Source organism: Camelus dromedarius, chromosome 12 (assembly GCF_036321535.1).
Source record: "Camelus dromedarius isolate mCamDro1 chromosome 12, mCamDro1.pat, whole genome shotgun sequence".
Taxonomy (NCBI): domain Eukaryota; kingdom Metazoa; phylum Chordata; class Mammalia; order Artiodactyla; family Camelidae; genus Camelus; species Camelus dromedarius.
In genome coordinates this window covers 62558559-62581524 of record NC_087447.1, presented here as the reverse complement: position 1 = coordinate 62581524, position 22966 = coordinate 62558559, and the positions used below count along the sequence as shown (strand labels likewise).

The 22966-nt window shown below is 40.8% G+C and overlaps 1 protein-coding gene and 1 pseudogene across 6 annotated transcripts in view; one reads left to right on the top strand and one right to left on the bottom strand.

Moving 5' to 3' along the window:
* The window catches only part of FAT3 (FAT atypical cadherin 3), a 613920-nt gene that overhangs the window by 287951 nt on the left and 303003 nt on the right, over nt 1–22966 (bottom strand). The window lies entirely within an intron of this gene.
* On the top strand, nt 1343–21493 carry LOC116155434 (U6 snRNA-associated Sm-like protein LSm3; annotated as a pseudogene).

The window sequence follows — 22966 nt, the reverse complement described above, 5'->3', positions numbered from 1 at the left end:
TTGTGCCTGGAAGTTAATGCCAACTTTCAGAGGAGATATTCCTCAGAGTATGCAAACTTCATGTGTTTTGCCCTAATCTGCAATTTTTAGCATTTGATCACAAAGGTTAGAATTTGAACGGATTACCCCAATGGCATAAAAGCAATTCACGGACTGTACTCACTGAAAAATAAGAACAACTTACACATCCTGCTGGGGAATGAACACAAGATCTGTAACACAGAAATATGAACTCTCCTCTTGAGCTCAAGCTTTACAAATTTACTTGTGATACAATCCACCTGTTTGTAAAAATGTCCTAAAAACCTCACCGCAAGGTGCTATTTAATGACACAGGCAAGGCTGTGTTAAGATTGAGACCAATAAGTAACTGAAACCAAACCAAGTAACTGAATAGTCTCTAGGAATTAACTTGAGGGAGCCCCCAACCACCAGAGAAAATGGATGCAGCTCTGGGACAAAGCTGGTATCTGCTGCCGCTTCAGTTTCACCCTTAAAGGACAGCAGGTCCTTCCTTGAAAAACTACTCCGATCATTTGCATATGCTGCAGAATCCGCCCCAGGTTGAAGCAATTACCTACCTACGCTGGCAGCGATAATACTGAGGATCAGCACACATTTTTAAACTCTCAATTTATGACTCACTTTATGACAGCTAATTATTAGACTAAAGTAATTAGTATGTAAACCTCAAAGCAAGTGTGGCACATTTTAGTCTAACCTAAGAGGCAAGATCTCTGATACTTTCAAGTATCTCTGCTTTATTACAAACTCCAACTCTCCATCTCTAGTCTCAAAAAATGGATAAACGTCCTGAAGAAAAGTCTTCTTCCTTCTGCCTACTAACACCTTTGGATTAAAAAACAAGGAGGAGGAAGAAGAAGAAGAAGAAGGAAGAAGAAGAAGGAAGAAGAAGAAGGAGAAGGAGAAGAAGAAGAAAGGGAGAGAATCAGGTAACACTTTTTCATGTTATCTGTGAAACTCTGCCAGTTAGAAGAGCCAAGTGTGGGGTCAGCATGTGCTCTTATCACTGAATTATAACAACAAGTCTGTGAAGTAACTATTATCAACCCCATTTCACAGATAAAGAAATTGAGGCTTAATGAAGAGAAATATTATTATCAAAAAGAGAACACCTCTACCCACCCTCCCATTAAACCAAAAACCAAAACCAGTTCTTTTACAGGATCTGTAGAAGGGCCTTAGATATTTTATATGTGGAGAATTAAATTGAAAGTATGAGAGCTAAAACATAAAAATAGTGTTTAAATGCAACTTTGATTCATTTTAGGACCTCTAATTACAGGCTCACACACCATGTATTACTATTACCATGATGATGATGACGACGACGATGATTTCTTCTGTTATCATTTGCAATCCATCTATGGTGTTGCCTGAGAACCAGAAAGAAGCAGAAGAAACTGCACTGGGGATGGGTATGGTACTAGACACGGAAAGGGAGGCCAGAGTGATGGCATTTATTGTGCATTTAATGTGCCAGAAACTGAGTTAGAGTTTACCTTTATTCTCGCAGGTTACCCTCATATCACCTGCATTCGTCTCATATGTTGTCCCTCTAATTCACGAAGTAGCTAAAAGATATCCATGGAAAACAACAGCATGAATAATCAATAAATGAGAAAATCAGGGTAAAGAGAGAGCAATGATGGGGCCGTTTTTAAAAAGCAAATCATGGGCATAATAATAACGATCTGTTTTGTGTGGCCAGGAGCTGGGGCTCTGAAGCCACCAGATCCACATCCGAGTGCAGGTCAGCCAGCCACTCCATCCCTTAATAGCACTGGAAACTTGAGTCAATGACAGACACACTCAAAGCCTCCGTTTCCTTTTCTGCAAAGTGGAGATGACCATGGGAGCATCACTACCCCCACATAAGGTTGATATAAGATATAAAATCAAGAATATGTGTTAAATACCTGGCCCAGTGACTAAAATGAAGCAAGGCTCCACACGGATTAACCATCAAACAGGGCACAATCCAAAGCACTCGAAGAGGTGTGCCAAAGACCCAGGACACTTACTGGAAGCTCACGGGATTTGGCTCAGTCTCAAACATATTGAAGTAAGAAGAAAAAAAGATATACTTCAAGATGTACAGGTTGTATTAGCAGAAAACAAAGCAACTGCTAAAGAGAAGTATAACCTTTTTCCCCTTCAGTTAAGGAGGCTGGTGACAAGGCTTCCTGTGGTGGCATTACTGTCCTCATTTTAATGACAAAGAAACAAAGCCCTGCGAAGTTCAACTCCAGGCTCAGAGGCACAAATGAGAGGCCGAACAGGACACAGGGCTTGACCCACTAAGTCTGCTGCCAGGTGAAGGCATCTGGAGTCCCTGGAGAGATTTGGGGGTCGCCTGCCATCACGGGAGCGGACACTTCTGTCATCTCTGGCACGCACCATGAACGCACTTCAAATTCTAAGTCAGATGTGGGCATGGGGAGTTTGGGGAAGGAGTTTTATGTCCTGTTGTTTTGTTGATACAGTATCATCTCAGACATTTGTGTCTAACTTTGGCTGCCAGAGCCCATAATACATAAAGCAGGTGTGTGGCACTGTTCTGTGGCAACCAGCCTCACTGACTGCTACATTCTTTTCAACCAGCATGGAGGCATAAATCACATTTCTCTCTCCTCTGAAGGCCCAGAGAATGTTTGGAGGCATGTCAGCCTTGTGAAAACGAACGGTTGCTCTTTTATTAAACTCGCCTTCGGTGGACTGTGCCAGTTATAAGTTGTAGCTGAATGGAGAACTTTTATTGGAGGTGATTTCAACTTTCTTTCTTTATTTCCATTTTCTTTATTAGCTTTTTTCAATTGACCAATGTGTTAGTTTCCCAGGGTGGCTCTAACAAAGCACCACAAACTGAGTGGCTCAAAGCAACAGAAAAGTATTCTCTTACAGTCCTGGAGGCTAGGGTTCCAAAATCAAGGTGTGGGCAGGGTTGGTTTCCTTTGGAGGCTTGGGGAAGAATTTGTTCTGTGCCTCTCTCCTAGCTTCTAGGGGCTGCTGGCAACCCTTGGCTTTCATTGCCTTGGAGCTGCATTAACTTCTGAACTTCAATCCCTTCCTCTGTCTTCACAGGGCCTTCTTTTCTCCGGATGTCTGTGTCTTTTCCTTTTCTGTCTCTTATAAGAACAGTCACCACTGGACTTAGAGACCACTTTAAATCCAGGATAACCTCATCTCAAAATCCTTAACTCTATTGGCAAAGATCCTATTTCCAAATAAGGTCATGTTCACGGGTACTTGGACACATCTTCTGGGGGCCACTCTGCAAACCACTATGACCAGAGGTAACTGTGGTTGTCTGTGTTCACTTCCAATGGAATAGACAGTAAAAGAATGCTGTAACCAAGCAGGACCCTATGGGGCCTTCCTGGTACACAACCCTCCCCCATATCCTCTGCTGTAGCTCCTCTCTGAAGTACCCAGCTAACAGTATCTGATGCACATTTCCTGAGTTGTTTTACAGACGCTAAAACCCCCACCAAATGGAAGAAATTAACTACTTGATGACCAAGAGCTTGCAGCCCCCAGATATCCTGGTGCCTAAGGATTGATAACGTTACTCCCTGTAAGATGGCCCTGTTACCTCACCATCAACCAATCAGAGAATCTGGGGCTCCCCTCCCTCATTTTGCCTTTAAAAATGCTTTGCTGAGCCTTCACCCCAAATTTTGTCTTTAGAAACTTCTTCCAGAAATTCATCAGGGAGTTTCGGTTTTTTGAGCATAAGCCACCTATTCTCCTTGCTTGGTGCCCTGCAATAAATGCTGCACTCTCCTTCACCACAACCCAGTATCAGCAGATTGGCTTTGCTGCACTCAGGTGAGGGGACCCAAGTTTGGTTTGATAACTACGTTTCTAGGAGCCGTGGAGAGTCTTCCTGCTGGGGTAACGTTTGATCTTTTGGGGAAATTTCTATTCCCCACCAGCATAGGTGCCCTTAGGGGGTTAGAGAGGAGAGGCCAAATGAGCCATTACTTTAGGATCTTCCCAGCACATTTATGCAAGCATTTATGACCCAAGACAGTAATTCAGCTGACGCTTCCCTGTGAGTCTGCTGGCTTATGAGAAACAGAAACATCCCTTTTCATCTTTGTGCCTTAGCACCTGCATAGATCCCAGAATGTAATAATTAACACAGTTAAGCTACAGGGAAGGTGAGGAAAAAATTAAAGAAACTGTAATATAAGATAGAAGCTAAAATTGCTTTGCCTTTGTACAACTCATCACTGTTGTCTAAATCAAGCCACAGTGTTTCTCGATTTTGACATGAATCTATTTCTAACAATCCACCTTCTCTTTTTTACTTGCATTCTAGGCACCATCTTCACACAGCATCAGTTTCTTAATTAGGTTAGCAAGATACTGCCTGCTTATCGGTTAACTCATGAGGAAATCACATGCTTACATTGTAAGTAGTAAAAATTCAATGTATATTACAGAAGATGAAGGATGCTGTTGTCATGGTGACTGAACAGGCTGAACAAGGATGGCTCACCCATTTAGCAATTAGCTACTTCAATGACTAGTTAACTAGTTAAAAATACCTCAATGTATACAGTCATTTTAATTCTTTTACTCCTGGAAGTCTTCAGTTTTATACCTCTGCTGACACACGAGTGGCCCTAATGATACATTGCCACATGCTGCCTTTCATTTAACTATATTATTAAGGTTGCAATATTGATGGCTTTTTAAAAACCATGGTCAGTTATTAATGCTCTGCTGGACTAGCACGGAGAGTGACACCCTTTAAAATATCCCATGACATTTAGTGCCTGAATGAGAAAATGCTGAACTATCTGTAGTGCTTATTTCATTTTATTTTCGTCTTCGGATGCTCAGAGTTATCATTTTATCCTGCCTGGCTTCAGGCTGAATCTCATTTCAGAATCTATCAGCTTTTGAGCATAAACATTACCTATGAAATTTGTTGGTAGAAGAATACAGTAACTTAGGTAAATAACATCTTTAAAGCTGTAGACCTCTAATTTAAATTGTATAACAAATGATGTCTCTTAGGGGCACAATGTCTCACCATAAGTCACACTGGGTGGTGAGTCCCCTGAGGGTGTGTCTCCTTTATGCTCATGCGAATTTCCAGTGCCAAGAACACAGGTGACACTCGGCCAACACTGTCCAAGTGAACGAGGGGATTTATGGTCAGGTACCCAGGAAGGCTGTAAGAGCCAAATGTCAATTTGCAGGTGAGACTTCAAGCTTTCCTTCCACCCCCAAATATGGGACAGGCAATGCTGACATTTCCGCACATTTTCAGACATACTAAAATGCTACATCCCATATTCAACATCTTGTAATAACCTATTATGAAAAAGAATATATATATACACATATATATACAACTGAATCACTATGCTGTACGCCAGAAACTAACACAACTTTGTAAATCAACTATACTTCAATAAATACAACTTTTAAAAAATAAATTAAAAAATAAAGGCAAAAAAAAAATTACATCCCTGAATAATCTTGCATAGTCACCCAAGAATAAAGCCAGGAGAAAATAGGAGGAGAGATGGTGAGAGCAAAGGAAGAAATCAAATGCGGAAGGGAATCAAAATGGGGAAGGAGCAACAAAAGAAAGTGAGATGTGGACAGAGAAAGAAAACCATGGACCAGAAAGAAGAGCTAAGTCCCATAGGAGAAGGGGAGAGAAAAAAGGAGATAGAGAGAAAGCAAAAGTGACAGTGGCTGTCCTGGTCTTACCAGGCTTGGCAGAAGACACATAAGCGAGTTGTCAATAGTATCACATGTTCAAATTTCAGGCCAGAAGTAACATTTTGAAAAATTTAAGTCATGGTGAAACCTGCAAAGACAAGCGAGGTGCCCCTGGACAGTGGGGAAGGTGGTGACAGTCACTCCACGAAAGAGCAACCTTTAAGTTCAGCTCCACAGGCTGCTCTGAGCCTCATCACAGCAGGAAGGAGCCTGTCGACGGTTAGGTTTGGGGTACAGATTCTGGGGGCGGGGGCTGCCCCTAGTTACTAACTCTTGGAGTCCGTCCTCCCCTCTCGCTCCCAAATCCCTGCGCCCCAGCACCAAGCAGCACAGGCTGGAAGCAGGACACGTGTCTCTAAGGAGAAGGGAAGGAGCCTTCTGGGGCTTCCATCCCACCACACTTAGTCTACTCATCCAGGAGCCTTGTCTCTGCCCCAGCTCCTCACCTCGTTCCCTTTCCTTCATTCTTCACTTCCATGCTCTTTTGACAGAATCTAAAAGATCCTAATGTTTCCAGCTAGAGAGTGTTAGAAAGGGCTAAAAAGAAGCTTCTTTGTATTTTTAATCCAAGCACCCAGTACAGTCCCTGGCATAGAATCATTATAAAACGGTGGTCAGCAACCTTTACCGAACACACAACAGAGGACAGGCATTTTATCCACAGAGGATAAACGAACGAACAAGTTAACAAGTTTCTGACACTGAAATTACACCTTGCTGGTAGGTCAGTTCCATCAGCTATTAAACAATGACAATCTGGAGAAACCCTGGAGAAGACTGGTTCTGCGTGGTCAAAACAGGGTCTAAATAGACAGGGACCATGCCTCTGTCAATCAGTGGCATTAAATGCCAGGCAGAGCTTGCTCTTAGCAAATCCCTTGAAGGTGGCCAATGCAAAATAAGCTGTGTATTTATTTAATTTACTGAATTACCTGCACACAGGTGTCAAAATCTTTCCTCTCTGTTTTCTTCAACAGTTTGATGGGCGAAAGGGATGCTACGGGTTATAGATGAAACAAGAGTGGCCGAGGTTGGTGGCTGTTGAGCTGGATGATGGGTGTATAGGAGTTCGGTATGCTGTTCTCTTTCCTTTGATGTATGTTTACCAATTTTCATAATCAAAACATTATGAAAATTTCCCAAGGCATCACTAATGATTATCCAATACCTTGCTTAAAGTCTCAAGAGATACAACATGTGCATCTATTATTATTATTACATGGCTGAAGCTGAAAAGTGCTACCAGTAAATATAGAGCTAAAGTGTGAATTTGACTTACATCAATTACAGTTTTTCATTCTAGCCAACTACTGTCTATTTATTATGTCCTTCGCTCAACAGCCAAAATCCAGTTTTACTACATGGTGCCAACACAACTGTTAAGGACCCACTGACCGCAATTCTCATCACCAGCTGAAATAGTGGATTGCAGATACCTTGCTGTCAGAGACATTAAAGGAACAGACATAGTCAGACAAAAGCGAGCAATAACACATCACAGGCTGACAAGGAGGCCTGCGGTGAGATGAAGCGCTCAGTTGTTGCTCCGGATAGCACGAGCTGTTGGAAATCACTTTTCCAAGCAATTATGGCGATGAGCCACTGAGATGGTAAAGGCTTGCAATTCTCACCACGTACGCCAGTCTCCTAACGAGGCAGCGAGCATCCTAGCTTTATTAAATGTGCAAAATGATCAAATTAAAGGGAGGGGCTTTAATTGAGCGGGGACGTGTCCACTAAACTCGTGAATACAGTAAGACGCGGAGCCCCGTTAACAACATTTCTCTTGGGGAAGACAACAATAAGACCAGGACAACAAACATTGCATAAGCAGCAGTGTTTCTGCTCAGTTTCCCACCAGTACAACAGGAAATCTACCAAACTTTCTAATTTGTCTTGGGAAAGGGGGGTAAGAGTGCTTTCAGTGTCCCAGTCTCATCTTTCTTCACCTTTCTTCCCGTGGTTGGCACTGCCTCCCTCCACCCACCACGTCAAACATTCAAAACAAGCAAGAACTAACGACATATACGATATTGTCATTTACACTTTAACCGAAGGCGAGGTGTACTTATGTGTGCTTGCACACAGTCTGCATTTTGACAACAGTAGCTGCATTGATTCAGTGTTCTAAGACTTGTGCCTTTATTATCACATGCCTCCTCCCTCATAACCACTATAAAATTGGTATGTTTGTTATCTTCATTTTACAGAAAAGGAAACTGGTGTGCGTAGCAGTTAGGTACCACAAGATCATAGAGCTAGTGCGAGGTAGAGTAGGGAACTGATTCCAGGCTGACTGGCGCCCACGCCCCTGGGCCATACTGCATCATTAGAAGCTTCTACTTTATGTGTAAACAGAAGGCTTGGCCAGCCTGCTCAGTGAACTTCCATCACGTGACAGCTGAGGGAGTAGACACAGTGAGGGAAAAGAAGACCTTTCAACCCCTGAAAATCAAGCTGTATCTAGAATATCCTCCAAAGAAAAGCCACTGGTTTTCATGAGGACTGGGTGGTGTCCCTAGCTCACAGTTTAGTCAGGGCAAGAGAAAGGTAAAGGTAATTAAAATACAGCGACCTGACGGTTAACAGGCAACCTGGTGGAGGAGCCACCAGAGGTCAGAGCACAGGCTGGAAATATCCGGGGTGGCTTCACAGAGGGGATGATCTTTCAGCAGAGTTTTGAAGGACAAGTTGGAAGCCGTCAGGTAAACAGGGTGAGGATGACATTCAAGGCATGTGCAAATGTGGAAAAAAAAAAGTTCACAAGACTGAAAAGCAGGCAGGGGCCAGAGTGAAGCTTTCTGTGAGCCAGGCCAGCGAGTATGGACTTCATCCTGTTAGCAATGGAGAGACATTCACGGGTTTTAAGGACTGCTTGATAACCGCTCTAGCCACAGTGATCGAACAGTTGCCTGAGGTTCTGTTACGGTTTTGAGTACCTGGGCCTAATAGGAACACATCTCCTGTTCTCTGCATTGCTGGCACTAATCACAACAAAGCATCACCACCTACAATTTCTGGCTCACTCTAAAGCACACACACAATATAAAAACTGCTTGATCGCTATTTCCCCAGCATCTGATGATGCCTTTAGGACACTGTGACTATAACAGGCAGGTCCCCACCTGACTCGTGGATAAGGGGCGATGTCAATGCTAATCTGCATATTAAATATTAGTAAAAATTTAAATTCTTCTGGTCTGGGGGGAAGGTGAAAATAAACATATTTAGTAATTACAAAATGTATTTTGCCTGTGCCCACTCTTCTGCTCCATGACTAACACATTGATTTGCCTAAGGAAAGAGCACATAATTTGTTTCTCACTGTATTCTCAGTGCCTAGAACAGGGCCAGGTAAGCAGATATTCAATGATACTTTGTATTGACTGAAAGGGGTGCATTTCTTTAATTTTTAATTTTTCTATTTCTTTATACGTTTCTTGATATATATCTTTTTTAAAAATTGAAGTACAATCAGTTACTATGTGTCAATTTCTGGTGTACAGCACAATGTCTCAGTCATGCATATATATACATATATTCATTTTCATATTCTTTTTCATTAAAGGTTATTACAAGATAGTGAATATAGTTCCCTGTGCTCTACAGTAGGACTTTATTGTTTATCTACTTTAGATATAGTAGAGTGTACATGCAAGTCCTGAACTCCTGATTTATCCCTCCACCCTTCAACCCCTTTCCCCCAAGGTAACCACAAGTTTGTTTTCTATGTCTGTGAGTCTGTTTATGTTTTGGAAATAGGTTCATTTGTGTCATTTTTTTAGATTCCATATATAAGTGATATCATATGTTATTTTTCTTTCTCATTCTGGCTCACTTCACTTAGTATGGCAATCTCCAGGTCCATCCATGTTGCTGCAAATGGCATTATTTTATTCTTTTTAATTTTAAAGGTTACTTTCTATTTACAGTTATCACAAAATATTGGCTGAACACCCGATCCTTGAGCTGGTCTTAACACCCGATCCTTGAGCTGGTCTTAACACCCAACAGTTTGTATCTCCCACTCCCCCCCCCTTTATTTCCCCTCCCTCCTCCCCACTGGTGAAGGGGGTGAATTTTTTTCTTTTATTGAAGTTTAGTTTATTTATAATGTTGTGTTAGTTTCAGGTATACAGTGAAGTGATTCAGTTATACATAGTTATACATTTTTTCTTTTTTCAGATTCTTTTCCATTACAGGTTATTGTAAGAAATTGAATAGTTCCCTGTGCTATACAGTAGTACCTTGTTTTTTATCTATTTTATATCCAATAGTTTGTATCTGCTAATCCCAAACTCCTAATTTATCCTTCCCCATCCCCTTTCCCTTGAAAGGGGTGAATTTTAAACTGGGTTTCAAAGCAGGTTAGATTAAGGGAAAGTCAGTCTCAAGAATGTATTGAATTTCTCAGTTAAAATGAGTCTTTTATCATAATGCTGATCATTGGTTCATATCTCTTGGTTAAAAGTTATTAAGAACACTAAGACTTTTTAAATTACTGTTAATAATAATAACAATATATTTGGATACTTTAGTTTTGAAGTTGGTTGACATAAGTTTATTTTTCAATCGATCACAAAACATTGAGGTGACTGTTCAAAAATGTTGTATTGATAGAAGCACATGGTCAAAAATTGGGAGACCGCTGTGTTAGTTAGTAAACCACCATGATTACTTACAGCCCCCCTACTTCCTCAGGTATTTCCTGCCTCTTCTATCGAGCCAATATTATGAACAGAGAATTCTTTCTATATTCAGAGGATAAAGAAGTTCCCCAGAAACTAATTAGAAAGTGTTTTCCAAGCAATTACTCCACAGATGATACTGGACTTAGGGGAGAAGAATCTATGGGTGGAAGACAGCAGAGAAAGAAGAGGTAGAAGCTCCTTCTCCAGTTCCTTCCAAATACAGTTCAAAAACCAAAGGTGTTCATAAAAATTATCTCAATGCATACTCACTGTAGCACTGTTAGATATTATATCCATTGTACAGGTAAGATGACTGAGGCTCAGAACTATTAAGTAATTTATATCAGAGTAACTGGGAGACTATGAATTAAAATAATAAGTGTATACCTCAGTCTTCTGTATACAAGGGGTTATTCTACAGAATATGTAAAATGCAGAAAGAGGAGCGAGAGAGAGATGGATAGATAGACAGGATAGTTTCCATTAAAAAGTTCCTATTTTTTTTAATAGGAGGCAGCCCCATGTACACATGAATGGAAATATCCAAGTACTGACTCATACATGAAAAAACTTAATGTTAACTGGTGAAAGGCTGAAAAGTGATAATCAGAGTTAAACAGAGCCAGGTAAGGGATCAGTTAATACTGCTGTTGGGAGGTGAAAGTGTGCAGATAACAGGGCAGAGGAGTAAAAGGAAAAAATTATCTTGGGCAGAAAACTTAATTTACCCAACTTAGTGAATGAAATAGACATGATTAAAATCAGCATCCCCAAATACCCCCTCTTCATGGTCAAGAGGCATTTAAAATTATCAAATGTTGGACGCCAACTGGAAACAAATTTGCTGTTCCCTCGGAGAAAACACAAGACAAAAGTCATGGGAACTACAGAAGACAAGATCTTTTATGGAGTTGGATATATTCCAACATGTAAAGAAATACAGTTCAACACCTGAGAGTACTTTCAACTGCATGGATTTTGGTGGAAATGTTATGAAAATTAAACAAATAAATAGTTGAATTTTCTTTGTGTAAATGCTGTACTTTCTTTCAAAGAGCTCTCAGAGCATGATTAAAACATAAGGCAGATAACATTAATATATAAGGCAGATAAAAGTGTCATAAGGGAGCCATTTGGAGTAAACACACACACACACAGAGTAGAGGAATCTGCAAGACTGTCAATACTGAAGGAGAACAGCCATAAAAGTGTCAGCCATGCTGTATACACGAGGGTGCTGTAGTGACAAAAACATCTGTGAAATTTAGAGAATTTTCCTTGCAAGTGCCTCAGATAGGCTATTAAGTAACTGAAAGAGAAATGTTCTTTCCTACTGATAAGTGCTGCCTAACCAGTCTTAAATCACCTTTTAAATAATCTGTCAAGAAAGTTGATAATATAAGACGGTAGTGCCTTGACAGGTACTCTTCCTTTTCTAAAAGCTTCTCTCAGAATTTCTAAAATATGAAAAGTTTTTGCAGCAAATACTCCCGTATTCCCGCAGAAATGTTCAGAAGGCTGATTGTGAGAGTGACAGAGTAATAGCAAAAAAGTAAGCAACAGATAAATCACAGGAGTTGAAATACATAACTCCTTCACAAATTGACCAATAAACAACAGGAAAGCTCCCCCTCCACCCCCCAGAGGTAGCCCAGCACCTATAATGAACAAAAATGATGTCTGATTGGAAGGCAGGGAATCTTTGGAAAGTCCAAGGCTAAAATTGGATGATGGAAGTTTCTATCATCATACATAGCAGGAAGTGTTTTTCAACAAATTCCAATACTCTAGAACCAGGGAATAGACCCGTAAAAAAGGAAATATGCCTTAGAACAATAAAAGTTAAGTAGGAAAGCATTGGGATAAAATTTTATGACTTTAGATTTGACAATGGGCTCTTAGATGTGACACTAAAAGCACAAGAAATGAAAGAAATGAGCAGATACACTGGACTTCCTCAAAATGTAAAACACTTGTGGTTCAAAGGACACTACCAAAAAAGTGTAAGACAATCCACAGAATAGAAGAAAATATGTGCACATCATATATATCTGATAAGAGATTGTCCCTAGACTATATAGATAACTCTAATAAATCAATGATAAAAAGAAAAATAACCCAATTAAAAAGTGGGCAAAGGACTTGAATGGACACTTCTATAAAGAATAGGCATATCTATAAGGAAGATATAAAAACAGGCAAGAAGTACACAGGAAGATACTCCACTCTACTATCCCTTAGGCAAATGTAAATCAAAAGCACCATGAGATACCACTTCATACCCTGTTGGATGGCTAAAAACAGAGTCAGATAATAACAAGTGTTGGAGAAGATACAGAGAAACTGGAAACTTTACACACTGCTGGTGGGAATGTGAAATGGCACAGCCACTTTGGAAAACAGTAGGGAATTCCTCAAAACATTAAATATAGAATAACCATATGACCTAGCAATTCCACTCCTAGGTGTATTCCTAAGAGTGAAAATATATACTCACACAAAACCTGTACATAGACATTCATGGCAGCATTGTTTCTAACAGCCAAAACAACCCAAATGTCCATCTACTGGTAAATGAATAAACCAAATGTAGTACACATATGCAATAGTCGCCAGTAAAATGAAATTAATTTCCGATGTATATGACAACATTAATAACCTTGAAAACTCCATGCTCAGTGAAAGAAGTCAGTCACAAACATTATATGATGTAACTTATATGAAATGTCTAGAATAATCAAATACATAAAGTAAGTTAGTTGCTACGTAGGGCTGGGGCACAAGGGGACAGGAGTGTAAAAGTTCTAAAACCGACTGTGGTGATGGTTGTATAACTATGAATATATCAAAAACTTTGCATGTTAAATAGGTGAATTGTGTGGTATGTGAATTATATCTCAATAAATCTCTTACTGCCCACCCATCTGCCAAAAAACATAGGTTGGAGGTTGCCAGGGGCTGGGGCTGAGGGTAAAAATATACACGGCATCACAGAAATGGAGGAAATACTGGTATATAATGGGTTTTGAGGCTGATAAACATAGATCTGAATTCCAATTCTTATTAACTGAATGATTTGGAGAAAGTCACTTACTCGCTTTAAACCTCAGTTTATCTCTTCTGAAAAGAAAGAGTATCAATTACATCAAACTTACAGAATTATAATGACGAGTGCCATCTTATCAGTTTGTACTGAAAACTCAGAATCCTCTGGTTTCAGTGGTCCACATTACCCCTGGCAGCCACCAGCAAGTGCAGACTCCCACAGCTCCCTTAAGAGGAGCAAGTGCCCGCCAGTAAGCTAGAGCACCAATCTGCAGGTCTGGGCCCCTAGACCACCAAGTTTGCCAGTCCTGGCGTAGCGATTAAGATCTTAGGGTTGGGTAAGAATTACGCTTGACATGCCAAACGCAGCTTTCAAATACTACGCTACCAAATCTCAAGTTCTTCACCTCCGGAATGGAGAGTGACAGCAGTGACTTTGTTGGTTTTTATGAATATTAAATAAGATGCATGGAGAGAAAAGAGCACTCACAGCCCCCAGCACGCGTGTTGAAGCATTCTGAAGGGTTTCTTTAAATCATTGGCAGAAGCCAGAAGATTGTGCTGAAAATGAAGGCTCTGGCTCAGACTATGCACCAAAGGCTATTCACTGATCTATGTTTTAATGCCCTCTGAAGTTCTCCTTGACCCACATTCAATGGGGCTTGGAGGCGTGTGAAGGTGAAGGAATTGACCCTGGAAGGTAGCTCTTTGCCGTCGAGGAAAGCTGTTTTCCAGGCAGGTGCAAAGCAGCTATTTGGAAAGGCTTCTGAAAAATTCTTTCTCTCGGTAATCAAAAATAAAAAAACACCACACAAACAGTTTTTCCCCTATATTATTAATTACCTTTCAGGACAGAAATAAAACAAAACAAATTACCCCTGCTGAGTAGTGTGATAACCAGAGACAGCACCAGATGAGCTAAGCCTGTTTCATGCCAGAGACAAATAGGGCTTACTCGGTGCCAGAGATAAATTGGACAGGCTCATCTCCTACCAGAAATAACCCTCAAAATACAAAAGCAGGTTTAAGCACTCAGCAGCTTCAACACACACACACACACACACACACACACACACACACACACCCCACTAGCACATATGAATACATCACACCCTGCACTCATGCTTTGGCTTCTGAGAGACCGTTTGAAATGTAATTTAATGCTGGTTAGGCAAGGGCTTATCTTCAGGAAAGGAAAATTCCCTCTTACCTAAACAAACATTTTCTGGAGATATTAAAAATACATTCCTATCAATGGTTAGTAGTTATGCTCCCTGGAATAAGCCCCTGACAGCCAGTGCCTCCGAGAGGATAGAAATGTCCCCTTCATTTCCAAAGATCCAAGTCTGCTGCGTGCCCAGACCTGTCCTAGAGAATGATGGCCCTTTATGCGATGCTTCATTTCTCAAAGCATTTCTCACAAGCCAGAAGCTGGCAGCAAACGCCTGATGTGATAGCATGAGACATCTACCCTGGCCAAATAAGAAAAGCCTTTCCAAAATTAGGTCCATAAAATACATGGCAAGAGCCTTCAGGCCTATGAAACTTTCACATTTTGTCAAAGGCAACCCTGGTGAATCTCTATCCCCAAATAAGTCACCCCTCAGGAACAGAGGGTGAGCTCTTTCATTTTTCTTATTAAATTCAGAGCATTTCTAGGTTCTCAGCACATCAGAGGCTAAGATTTCAAGACATTTTAAGGCATGCTATGATTCTATTTTCCTTCCTTCCAAACCAGGACAGCCTTACTAAAGCACATGTTTATCACTCCTTCTACTGCTCATGAATTTACAAAGGCTCCCTGTAGTCTGCCTGGGACAGAGTGCAGGTTGTCAGCAGACCACAGTTGCATTCTGGATAGGCCCTGATCAACACTGGAGTTTATCAAGAATGGAGCAATCCCATCTTGGCAAGGTCAGGGCTCCAGAGATATAGAGGTTGGGGTTAAACAGGAGAGAAACTGGGGCTGCTTCTGGCATGAGGGTTGGTCACAGACCACAAGCCCAAAACAGGCAGTGAAGGCACAGAGATACAAAGGGTGGACCCACAGTGCCAAGAAGAACTTTAAGTGGTTTAAAGTCAGTACTCTGAATAGTTTTTGGGGAAGGAAGTTAACAGTTAAATTTAAACTTCCTTTGAGCTTGTGCTATTTTGCAGATCATCAACCTAACCACAGTAGAAAACAAAGGTGGAGGAGAGTCTTGGGAGGAAGAGGAGCCCCACCATCCATCCCACTGCCTCCCATAACAGGTGGTAGTGGGGCACAGTGAAGGTAGAAGCAACTTATAGGGAAAGCAAAGGAACTCACATAAGGAGTATCAACACCCTTGATTAAAACATGAGCCAAATTCTTCTGCAGCAAGTGAAGATGGAAAAGTGGAGGGTGCAGAGAAATGGCTTGAAAGAGAAACCAGGAGGAATGTGATAGAGAGTAAAAGAGAGATTAAAAATATGAAAAATGGGTTTGCCAAGCAGCAGTTAGAGTCTACTTACAAAGTTGAAAGTAATGCACTAATTGACAAAAATTCAATAAATTTTAATTGAATCCCTACTCTAAGCCAAGTTTGGATCAGGGCACAGAGGCATATAAAACAGTGTATGGTGCTCAGAGTTTAGCTGGGAGACTGATAAGTAAATAGGAAGTTACAACCGAGTGTGTGGTGAGTACTGTGACTATGCCAAACACAGGGCATTTGTGAATAATAATCTGTAATGGAGCTGTGATTTATTTATTTTTTTCCTCTAGTGGGGCTTGGCAACCTAAAATTAACAGATAGAACTGAAGACATCAGTGACCCAGAGAAAAGGATTGATAAATTGGGTGTGGAAACAGTGTGTTCTGTGTTATGTTTCAGCACCTTGGAGAGTACCAGGCTCCGTGAAGAGTCTTGATTTATTATATTTATTTATTTATTTTTGGTGGGAGGCGGTGGGAATTAGAAGACAAATCCATGAATTAAGTAATAAATCCCCATGGCTCTTCACTGAGTAGGGAGGCATGTGAACAGAGAAAGAAGACAAAGGGATTGTGAGAATTCAGCGTCAAGGGTAGAGCTTGATGAAAACATACCGGCTTTGACATGTAAATGACCTACAGAGTAGAGAGAAGTTGACTTTGTTGGAAATGATAAACTTCTGATAATCATCATGAAGTCATTGTAGGCCCTGAGGATAATGGTGAGGGCAAGGATGGAGAAGACGACAGTACTCCAGATACGGAGCACAGTTCATGGGAAAACATCTGGGTGGCTGGTGGATAAGAGCTCAAAGAATGGAAAGAATTTAGGGCAAGAGACTGAACATGTTACCTTCAATCCTCCTTCTCCATGTTATGCAGAATAGGAGAATGGCCTCTACTTGAGATGGTTTCCAGAAAAGTGAAGCCCTCTACAGTGAGCTGGCTATGGGTAAACTCATAAAAACAGTAACAGTCACAGCCAACATTTGTCTAGTACTTCTTATATCCTGGGTGCCAATTTAATCACGGCATGTCTATTACCTCACTTAATCCTCACCATAACCCAGCATGAACAGTACTATGATTAGTCTCGTTTTTAAAAATGAGCAGACAGAGGCTTTCAGGATTTTTGTTGAACTTCCCTGATCATTAGCCAGTAGGAGCAGAACCAGGATGCCAATGGCCAGTGCGTATTCTTAACAGGCTACAGAAAGGGATGACAGAATGTAGGATTTGGGGGTGAGTGTGATCATTTATGTGTGTTTGTGTGTTTTTGATTAAAACCATAAAATGGTATAAACTTCTCAAAATGAATCTGTGAATACTGCTGATTCTGCTGATGGCTGAGCTGAGTCTTGCTCTGGACCAGCTGTGAAGAGGATGTGTGGCTGCCAGGATTAGTCAATCCAGGCTGCTGCTCTCCCTTTCTGCTAGTAACACAAGGCACAAAGGCACAACAGCCACGAGAGGATAAGAGCAGCTTCCCTGCTTGGCTGGGCTGTGGGCGTCAGTTCAGAGCGAACTGACCAGAAGATGGCCCAGACACGCCTGAATGAACAAAGCAATACAAGTCTTAAAGAAAAAAAACCAAATTTGTCCCAGGAGTTAAAGGTACACAAACTGTTATCCCAGAAAGGCACCTGGTTTAATAAAAAAGGAAACCATTTTCATACAACCACAACTTCCCATTTCCATTTAAAACTAATTTTGTGGCACACAGTTCAAGTTATTTCCAATGTAAAGTTACATAAGAATATTATTCCTAACCGCAACCCAAGGAAACATATTTTTTCATTTCACACTCAGCTACTTAAACTGTGAATGCTGCAGTACTGTCCTAAAACACCATGACCGTGACAATCACAGAATCTCAGAATCATCTCATCAAGCTATCTTGTTTTCCAGGAAGGGAAAATGTAGCTGGATTTGCGGTATCTCTACAAAGTTTCAATTTAAACCACCAACTAGTTCTAGATATCATAGGTAAAAACCAGAATGAAAAAAAATTTTTGTCTCAAAGCTTTTAAGCTTTTATGACCAAAAGGTTGAAAAACATGCCTCTGTAATATGAGGTATTCTCTTTCTAAGATACTAGTGAATTAGCACAATCAGATCAATGAATTAAAAAGTGCTACCAGCTCTCTAATCCCAGGGGCAATGGTCCTTCAAATCATGAGCTTCTGTGCAGCAGACACATCAGAAGCAGAAGGTGCAGGGAGGACTTTTCATATTTTATCCAATGCCAGTCACAAAAGTGCTTGCAGCCAGCAGACTGGCTTCTACACACCAGGACACACATAGCAAGCGGTTCCTCTCAAGGGCAGGGGGCTTGTCTACCTTATAACCAACACCCATGGGTCATAGGAAATATCAGGCCTGGCACAAAAGTAGGGCTTAAAAGGACATACTTCTCGACTCTTATTTTTTAAATTGAAGTAAAGTCAGTTACAATGTGTCAATTTCTGGTGCACAGATAGTGTCCCAGTCATGCATATACATACACTCATTCTTGACTTTTATAATATGTTCAGAGGAAATGAGATCAAAGATTGGGGTTAGAGTTAGGTTGTAGATGTTACAAGCATTGATGTCATCCACTAAGCCATCTACTTCTGCTATATCTCCTCTAGTTATGAGTTTGAAATACACAACCAATGCTGCCAAGTCCTTTATTTCCTTTCTTCCCTGAACTAAATCCTATTCCACTCTGCCTCTCACAATGATAAAGAAATAGTGAATTCCAGAACTTAATGTCCTCAATTTTCCCATCACTGCCGCTCTAGGGCTTAGATCCACCCCTAGTGTGGCAAAAAGCCCAGCTTCAGTCGCTGTTTTGCACATCAGCCTCTGGTTTTTATGTGTAATATCAGCCTTCCCACATTCTAAAACGGAGCAGACGCCTGGTGACTGCGGGGTCAGAGTATTCCCACTGTGGATTCCTTCTTTCTGGAAGAGACAACCTCTACCAGCTCTAAGTTCTTTGAAGCCAGTACTTTGTCTCATTATCTTGGCACAAAGTAGAAGCTCCATAAACATCATTATTACTTCAAAAGGAAAAAGCGGAAAATATCTGATATTTGGACAAGATCTAGCCTTAGACCTAAGAATAAAGAGGCGATGCTCACGGTTGCAAAAAATACAACTGGGATGTTTAATTTGTAGCCATAATATCATCAAATGCTGTAAGGTAGTAATATTATTCCTTGAAAACTGAGGACGTCTTTCTTTTTCTGGTTCTATTCTCTTTTATGCCTCCTCCCATCTCCAATTTCTTTTCTCTTTCTTCAGTGAATTTCTTATTAAGACTTTATCAAGGGTGTCAGGAGCCATGTTAAAAGAAAACAGTAGCCACTACAGCAAAAATACCAACAAATACTGAGACTTTAAGATTGAGAAGCTTGCTTCAAGTGATTTATCTTGTAAATAGCACACCGTGGACTTGAATCCAGAACTCATTTCACCATAAGATTCTGCCTCTCCTTCTCTCTCAACAGGAAATGAAGTACATTTCTTAACGTTTACTGACAACAGTCAAAAAGAGTGTTATCCTTCATTTTAAAAGCAAAAAATAGAATATTTTGTTTTCCTCTCTGTAAGCATCTTAATGTCAGCTGGTATTTACTAATGTGATTCTTAAATATGACTGATTTTCCATTTGAGTGTGTGACTTGCTATAAAAAGAGTCACTCAAAACTAAATTATTTCAAATTTAATTATTCAACTTATAATTACTTACAAACACACCACGTTTTTATGTTAAAGAAAGAAAGAGGGTCCCCTTAAGTGATTTTGCCATGATTTTCTACTGTAATTCAATAACTGCTTGGTGCTGAGAAGTCTGAAATTTTCATTTGAACTCTTATATTTAAATTTTTACATCACTGGCTGCAACCCCAGGGTATGGGCAATTTGTAATGTTAGCAATTCTTTAGATGCTGAATATTAAAATCTACTTTTGTATTTCAAGGGTTATTTCTAATTACATGCACAATTGCTAATCCATCTGCCTACGACACAGACGTCTGTGGTTATATACGCTTGAATAATTATTGAAAATTAAATAACATCGTAAACAGTCAAATTAATTTCTTTGAGCATACCAAAGGCAAGAAGGCTGTGCTAAGACAAAATGATTTGCCCTGAGAAACATAAAGACAGGCTTATCTTATACTTAACTGAATTTGTCACATTCTAGTTTTACTTTATAGAGTTTTTTTTTTAAAGCCCCCAAATCCTAAAATTTAAAACAAGTAATACCAGAGAAGTATTACTGAACAGCAACAAACCTTAGCTGGATGAGTAATTTAAAGTTTTCGTCTAAAGATGTTTCACTGTCGAAACAACAAACCCATAACGTGTTTCCTGTAATAACATGACCAAGTGTAGCAGTTTCAGTAAGAAACAATTTCCTTGAGTATTCTAACATAAAAAGAATTGTAAAAAGACCAAAAAAAAAAAAAATCCTGACCTGTCTCCTGTTTCTGCAATAGCAGGTAGTTACTGTAAAATGTGGGGGGGAAAATGTGAAAGGCTGGACTTTAGGGTCTGTGAAAATTATGTTTATCCAAATTTTAGAAGTAGAGGAAAAATTGTTGAGAACACACAAACATACATATACACTCACAAGAAAAGGATAAAGATTCACCTAAGAATGCTGCAATAATGAAACAGGTCAGGTGGAAGGAAAGCTGAGGAACAGGTCTCCCTGTTTTAAATATAAAAGGCAAGAGAGAATTAGTTCCATGTTTTAAATTTAGCCGAGCAGGTTGATATTGACAGAATAGTTTCCCTAAAGGAGAGATTTAGAACGTCCCAAGGAAAGCAAATTTGAGCCTTATATTTCCACCACAGATTCTTTCAGAGAATGGCCCCCTGGCTGAACCCAGACATCTGCTGAAGTTGAGGGTAGTTTCTATCCTCCAATTGGTCTGTAGAAACCACTGGGGCTTAGCCCTGCCCTGGAGGGTTCAGATCAGCGATATAGATAGAGGATGATGGGTGGACAGGTAAATGCACTTTGTCTGAGGTTCAGCCTCGTCTGGACCACAGACTTTGGGAATCCGGAGGCTGGGTCACACTCAAAGACGGAGGCTGGTGCAGTTCCCACGAGGGTGCCTGAGGTCAGATACAAACAATAGTTCAGGTGCCAGGAGAAGAGCAGAAGAAAAGCGCCGGCTCACAGAGCAAGTGGCACGCTGCAAGTGGGGACGGCAGGGACCTCAGAGCCCAAGCAGCAGCTCACCGGGGGTTTGACACGCGGCAGACGACAGGGACCAGCAACAGACTACCCACACGGCAGAAGAGCCCCGGGTCTCATCAGACTCAGCCTGGCTGGGCAAGTCTACATGACAGTGAGAAACGGCAGCTTCGAGGCAGGTTACAGGCTTACGATCAACGTTTAAACAGGATATTGGGAGACGTGGAAAACATATGAAGAGATACAGAGATCAATAAAATGGAATATTCTGATGCTCTTTGTCCGGGAAGGTGGGTGTGTTTGTTAGTTGCCCCGCCATTAAGTGTTGGCTGAAACAAAGAATTTACCCTGTGTGGAAAACAGGAGACTTTGTATGATTGCCCCCTTAAAGGTAGAAGATATTCAAAAGAAAAATCTGCGTACATTTTGATATGAAGAAATGACCAAGGATTCTTCCACTCCTGAAATAAGTTGATTTGCAGATAACTCACAAATTCTCAAGCTAAATGGCATTTTAATTTTTCTCCAACCCTTTCAATAAATGTGATCACCAAGATGCGGAATTCTTTTTAGGATCTGATTTGCTCCATGGTTTTCTCAGATAATTTTTTTAAATTAAATTTGATGTTTCTTTTTTTGATTTAAAAAAAAAGACAGCTTAGCTCGAATGCTGCTGAGGGAGGTCAGAGGGGCAAGCAAGAGGCTGCTGGACACAAGGAAACCCACAAGACCCAGGGCATGTTCCAGTGGGGACCAAAAGGCAAGTGTCTCCTGACTCATCCAGCACCCTGGATACCCTACAAATCCACGTATGTAGACACACAATCATATCAAGCCATGTTTAAAATAAAACCATGTTTTAAATGTTAGCTAAAATCCTTTCCCATCAGTGGTTTCTTAAGAGTACAGCTCTCCATGATGTAGACCTAAGTTAGAACCCTGTTTCTCCATCTGCTGACTCCGTGACCTTGGGCAAGTCAGTTGACCTCAGTTAATAATATGCATACCACTTCACAGGGTTCTGAGAAATAGAACAGACCCTGCACAGGAAGTGTTTAGCACAGTATCTGGCACATGGCTCTTTCCTGACATTCCATTTTCTCATCCTCTTTTTGCTGGCTCCTTCCTGAAACACCCTGCATCACACCTCCATCTATGAGTTTATACACAACCCATCCCCAGACCCTTGGAATCTGGGTTCAGTGTTCCCCAACCTTGAATTTCCACGGAACCCAGTCTCATCAGAGTATCCTCACATTGTGCTGTTCCTCCGTATCTATGGTCCCCCACTGGACCTCGGGGCCCAGGATGGCAGTAACCACGTGCACCTTCTTTGCTGGGTTGTCTCCAAACTCTAGGAGGTGCCAGGCACACACTATATGGTAAGCAGAGCATTAGCTTTGCTGAGTTAATAAGTGAGTGAACAACTTCAGGGTCTAGAATTTTGTGATCTCTCAGACAACACTGGGCTCTCCTTTTCTCAACTAAAGTAGCTCTTACCCATGACGATATTGTATTTCCTAATTACACCCAGACTGATTCTGTGACGTGTCCTGCATGTATATAGGTAAACCCCAAACAAAATATTTAAAAATTTTTATTGCCTCGATGCCACCCTCTTCCACATACAGCAAGGGGTCAACAAACATCCAGTGAATCAAATTAGGTTCATGACCTTTGGTGGATCAACTAAACTTTGTGTATCTTAGTTTCCTTCTCTGTAAAATGGGGAGGCTAGGTTACATAAGCTCCAAACATCTTTGATTCTATGCTGGTGTTGAAAGGAAAAGTCAAGTGTGAATTACC